Genomic DNA, 6,316 nt, shown 5'->3' with positions numbered 1-6,316 from the left:
AGAGAGGAAGGGAGAGGGAAAGAGAAATAGAAACATCAATGATGCCCAGGCAGGTGCCCTTGACCAGAATCGAATATGGGACCTTTCAGTCCGCAGGCCTACTCTATCCACTGAGCCAAACTGGCTAGGGCTATTCTTTTATTTTAATCATTGTCTTAAAATTAAAGAAGGAATATAAAATAAAACATTACAGTAGCAGTTGCTTAAGTTGTACCCTTTTTTGCATATATTCTTATTTTATTAAAATTCACTTGTTAGTTACTGGACAACTATTTAAATAAAATGTTATTATACCAAACTGTAACAAAGAACCAAAGTGCAAACTGTTAGGTAAATATAAAAACTATTGAATAAATAGTTGTGTTTTTCTTTTTATCCTGCACAAACCTGGAGGAATTTGCAGGTGTTTGTTTGCAGGATTGTGAAACCAAGTAACCAGTTCATAATTATTCTAAATTTCATAACAAAATCTAAAGTAAGATCTCCCCACCAATATGAAATAACATTGACTGGTGGAGCTCAACCAAGAAAACATTTAAAAGCAAAACAAGAGGTGTTGAAGCAATGACTAAATTTATAGTTAATGAAAACCCTGAAGCAATACAAGCTGACACATCCAAAACACCCCATGATAGAAACACCACAAGATTCAGATGACATGGGACTGAAAGATGACAAGGTCCCAATTTCTGTAAGCATTGACAATGAGGAAGAGAGGGAAATGTTCAGCAGGAGTCAACATCAATAAGATGATTTTTTTTTTAATGAAGGAGAGACACTACTAAAGACCAAGACTAAGATTTTGGTCTTAAGCAGGGGATGGGTGTTAAAAAAGATCTCATCCTCACCAACTACTGTCCTAATGTTCATATTTACAAAAAAAAACTCCTCAAAAAAGCCATCTACTCACTGTCTCCACACCCAATTGAGTTGTCTGTCAAGGTCACCGACAATTTCCATGTTGCTTGCTAAATTCAACGGTCACTTCTTAGTTCTCCTCTTATCCTATCAGCAACACTTGAGGTAGCTGATTATACTTACTCTAGCTAGCTTCTCATCTTCTGTCTCCTTTACTGAATCATCCTCCTTTTCCTGAACTCTAAACTTCAGAGTCCAAACACTCAGTTCTCAGACCACCTCTACTCTTCATATTCACTCAGTGAGCTCATCCAGTCCTAAAGCTTCTAGTTCTAATATCTCTAAATGTTATATCTCCAGCCCAGACCTCTTTCCAATTATACACCCAATTGCTACCTGCTGTCTCCACTTGGATGTCTCAAAGTTAACACACCCAAACCTGAATATCTCATCTTTCTCCCCTAACCTGCACCTACAACAGTCTTACTTTTCTCCATAAAAGACAGCTCCATTTTTTAGTTGTTGAGGCCAAAAATCTGGGAATCACTTTTGGTTCCCATCTTTCCCTCATGCTGGGAATCTCATCCAATCTATCAGCATACCTATTAGCTCTGTTTTCCAATGGGTTCTGAGTCCAACCATTTTTCATCTCCCATCACCATTCCTAGTGACCATCTCTCACCTGGGTTAGTGCAATAGCCTGCTATCTGCTCTCTCTGCTTCTGTCATTGCCCCCTTCTGTGGCCATAGGGTCATCTTAACGTGTAATTCAGTTCATGTCACTCCTTCACACAACACCTTCTAGTGGCGCCTATCTCAGAATAAAATCTAAAGTCCTACCCACAACCTCTCTCATATCCCCCCCAACCATCCTCCGTGTACACTCTGCCCCTGTCACCCAGTAGCCATCTGTCTGGCTTGCTGTCCCTCCAATAGTCTAAGCATATTCTGATTTCAGCACCTTTGCAGTAACAATTCCCTCTGGGACACTCTCTTCTTTGTGTGTCCTTGGTGACTTGCTTCCTCACTTCTTTCAGGTCTCTGCTATAATGTCATCTCATCAGAGAGGACTTCCCTGAGCAATCTACCTAAAATAGCACTCTTTTGCCACTTTGATGCTTCCCTCCACCCCGCTGCATTGCAATGATCACAATGTGATATCTGTCTATTGTCTGACTTCCTCCACTATTATACAGTATATCCTCTACAAAAACAGGAATTTACTGTTTTGTGATTACTTATCCTCAGTGCCTAAAAAAATGCAGACACATAATAGGCACTCAATAAACATTAGAATCAGCAAGACAATTATTTGGAACAATGGTCACATAGCATTTTGAGGTAATTTAAGTTGACCACTTAAGGCAGCCAATGTCTTAAGCAAGCTCTATTCTTTAGAGTGTGGAAGACACCTTCGGGAGTGTCTCATGTATTTTGTCACATTCATAGACTCACCCATGCTGTAAGATTTTGGGAAGTGCCCTGGCCTCTGTGGCTCAGTTGGTTGAGCATTGTCCCATGCAGCAAGAGGCACACTGATTCCATTCCCAGTGAGGACACATGCCTGGGTTTCGGGCTCTATCCCCAGCAGTGGGTGTGCAGGAAGCAGCCGATCCTTGTTTCTCTCTCCCTCTCCCTTTAAAAAATCAATAAAAACAGCCCTAGCTGGTTTGACTCAGTGGATAGAGTGTCGGCCTTCAGACTGAATGGTCCTGGGTTCCATTCCGATCAAGGGCACGTACCTCGGTTGAGGCTTCCGGCCCTGGTTGGGGGCATGCGGGAGGCAACCAATCGATGTGTCTCTCTCACATCAGTGTTTCTCTCTGTCTCTCCGTCTCCATTCCACTCTCTCTAAAAATCAATGGAAAAAACATCCTCAGGTGAGGATTTTTTTTTAAATCAACAAAAATATATTCTTCAAAAATATCTAACAGGCTTTATAAAAGAGGACAACATCCACCCAGAAAGATTTCAGAGACGAAGATAGTGCCCATCTTGAAAAGACAAAGCCCATTACTGATTTCTGAGGACTAAACAGGGTGAGAAGGTGGCATGGAATATTCGCCTGAAAGCATATATTTGCTTGTTCTTACCTAAGAATCTGAAAGTACAATCCTAGGCTGAAGCTTTTTAGAGACCACATTGACCTTGATTCATGCAACTGAAGCTCAGAAGTCAAACAGGATGGATTCATTATAATCGTTTATAACTCTTTTAAAGTAAGCAGATTTTAAGTTTATTAACTCTCATTAGAAAAAGTATGTTTGAAATCTGTTGGGAAGAAAGGCACTCTTTTTCTGTTCCTAGCTAGCACTTAGAAATGTTTACAGATAAGCATGGTATTTAAATCTTTGGGATGTGTAAAATTGTATTCAACAGCATTTTTAGACAAAGCATTAAGAATACTTTTAAATGTTTGTCTAGTTCATTAATTTTAAGTATACTCCACTGGACTCACAATGCTTTGAGATGCTTTACAAAATGCCCCCAAGATCTTGTATTAATCATAATACAAGCACCACCAAATTCAAATGTAGTTTCTAACGCTGAGGAGCAGCAGCTTGCATGTGAGCGCCCTCTTCTGTTTCCAGAATATACCGCAAAATGCCATACACGAAATTCACAATTCTGGGTAGTACAAAATGGGCTTTTCAGGAAAACTCCAACACACACAATCGTTCTTGAAATAAGTTATCCTCCTACCTGTGGCTTAGAAGGCTGTTTTGGAGCAGATGCAGAAGGGGAAGATGAGGGAAAAGTTTCAATCCCATAAGCCAAATAGCGATTTGTATTTCTTCACCAGGAAGTCTCATAGAAATGAACTTCATTCAATCTTTTAAAACACACTTTGGGTGGTGAGCATGCAATAGAGTATACATGTTGTATTATAAATCCCTTGAAATTTATATACTGTTTCTAGCCAATGTTATCGCAATAATTTTTTTAAATGGGGACACTAATCTGTTTTCCTTTTCCTTACAGGTGAAGATGACTTTAAAGACAATATTACCTAAAACTTTTTTTAAAAATTTAAATTCTTTATTGCTTAAAGTATTACATATGTACCTAAAACTTTTATGCTATTGTTTTGTAATTCAACTATTTGCTTTCTGACCAGCAATTTGGCCTTGCTTTAGAAATTAACTTACAGTCAAATTCATATTTAGATGCCAGTTCCAAGGAGGAACTTTTAAATACAATTGTAACAAGAAAAATATTTTATTTCATAGACACTGGGAAAATGTACAGGTAACTAGGTTGCGCCCCATGAAATTGCCATCAAGATGGATAAACTTTGTAAGATTCAATCCAATGCACCCAGCCCTGTGCTTTAGGACCCTGGGTAAGGGGATACAAGGTCCCTGGAGTAGATAGAGTAGCTCTAGAGACTGGGGAGGGGCTGGAAGAGAGCAAAATCTCATGGAATCATTGTGTGTGTACACCAAGCATGTCAACTCACGGCTGGCGGGCTGATGCAGCCCATTGGCCACCAGTTTGACATGCTTGGTGTACACAAAGGGGGTGAAGTGGAGACAAAATAGGAAAGAATTGATGGATGAGAATTTGAGGGATTTTGTTACAAATATGACCAGTTTTAGGTCACTTAATCCTTTGTTGTTCCTAAGGAATTAGAGCCAAGCCCTGTAGCTAAAACAGTGCTTACTGATCTGGCCTGTAGGAAGTTTTATTTCCTGTAGCAGTTTTGAAATTTAACTTGAATATTGAAATGGAAGTTAAATTTCAACACATGGCAGTGAGGGGAGTTTGCCAATCTAAAACATGCCTTTGGGTGGGGGGGGTTGGTAATTGATTATTTTAAGATGATTATTTTTAAGAAACTATTTTAAGCTGGTTGTTTTTAAGAAAAGACTCAGGAATAACCTTTGGCCTTCCCCCTGCCTAAAATTATTTAAATAGAGGATCTGCTCCAAAATGGGAGCTATCATCATAAATCACTGTAGTTTGATATGAACTGAATGTGATGGACAGGGAGGAACCCAGCAAAGCCCATCTGGTCAAAGTCCTCTGGCCACTGTTAAAGATGCCCCAGCAAACATATTTACCAAACATTTGCTTTTCATCTCCATGTGAATTGTCTCCTCCCCTTTGGAGTTCCAAACCAGGACCTCCCCTGTTCTTTATCCTTGGCTCAAACCCCAACTGCCCCAATTGTCCTTGGTTCCAGATTCTTACGGAATCCGCCCCCACCCCCCCACACCCCCAATCCTGGTAGGTACTTTTCCAATAAACTTGGTTGTTTTCTCTTGTTGATTAGAAGAACTTTAAAAGGGTAGGGAAAAAAATGTATTCTTCTTCTCCCCTCACAGCACCTTTCTCATAAAAAGGGTGGGTAGAGAGGTTGTTAGGTTGGTTTATTTTAGAGCTGATTTATCTTCATATCTTTTACAGCCTCTCCCCTCAATCTTATCTGAAATATATTCTATACAATTATATAAAAATAGCTTTCTAAACTTTCAAAAAATAGTTTTAAATGCCCATTATATCCATAATACTAGTTGCCAAGATTTGAAAATTCTTTAGAATTATCCTGTGGACAAAGTTTGTCCTGTTCTCAGGAAAAATTGCCAAAGATTTTGAATAGTAGCTCAATTGTCCAGGTTATCAACACCTTTCATTGTCTTTGCATTATTTTACAAGTCTGTATATTTTAGAAAACTGATAATACACATAATACAAGTCCATACAAATGCAAATTAATTGTGGGCCAGTAGGGGAAATTGATTATCTAATCTAATAAAAGAGAAACATGCAAATTGACCGCCCCTCTGCTATGCCCCAAGCCACGCCCACCAGCCAATAAGAGAGACTATATGCAAATTAACCCAACCAAGATGGTGGCCAGCAGCCATGGAGCTGGAGCAAGCAGGAGGCTTGGTTGCCCCGGCGATGGAGGAAGCCAACCTTCCCGCCTGCCCTGGCCAGCCCTGGACTCCACTCAAGGCTACAAAGTTTCAATTATAGAAAATAAATAAATCCCAGATACCTGCTTCCAGCCAGCCTCCACTGGGAGCTTGGGTGGCTGGGGGCCGTGGCCAGCCTGCAAACAGCCATCAGCCTCTCACCCAGGCTGGCCAGGTGCCCCAGCAGGGACCCCCACCCTTAAGGGGGTGTGGCCAGCCTGCAAACAGCCATCAGTCCCTCACCCAGGCTGGCCAGGCACCCCAGCAGGCCCCCCCCACCCTGATCTGGGACACCTTTCAGGGCAAACCAGCCAGCCCCCACCCATGCACCAGGCCTCTATCCTATATAATAAAAAGATAATATGCAAATTGACCCTAACAGCAGAACAACTGGGAGTGACTGGTCACTATGACACACACTGACCACCAGGGGGCAGATGCTCAATGCAGGAGCTGCCCCCTGGTGGTCAGTGCACTCCCATAGGGGGAGCTCTGCTCAGCCACAAGTCAGGCTGACGGCTGCCAGCACAGCAGTG

General features: G+C 41.2%; 1 protein-coding gene across 1 annotated transcript in view; it reads right to left on the bottom strand.

Moving 5' to 3' along the window:
- The window catches only part of GTF2A1L (general transcription factor IIA, 1-like), a 93,512-nt gene that overhangs the window by 43,382 nt on the left and 43,814 nt on the right, over positions 1-6,316 (bottom strand). The gene's annotated exons all lie outside the window — the stretch shown is intronic.

Source organism: Myotis brandtii, unplaced genomic scaffold, assembly GCF_000412655.1.
Source record: "Myotis brandtii unplaced genomic scaffold, ASM41265v1 scaffold191, whole genome shotgun sequence".
NCBI classification, from domain to species: domain Eukaryota; kingdom Metazoa; phylum Chordata; class Mammalia; order Chiroptera; family Vespertilionidae; genus Myotis; species Myotis brandtii.
Note: the sequence above shows the minus strand (reverse complement) of the source record. Positions and strands in the feature narration are given on the sequence as shown.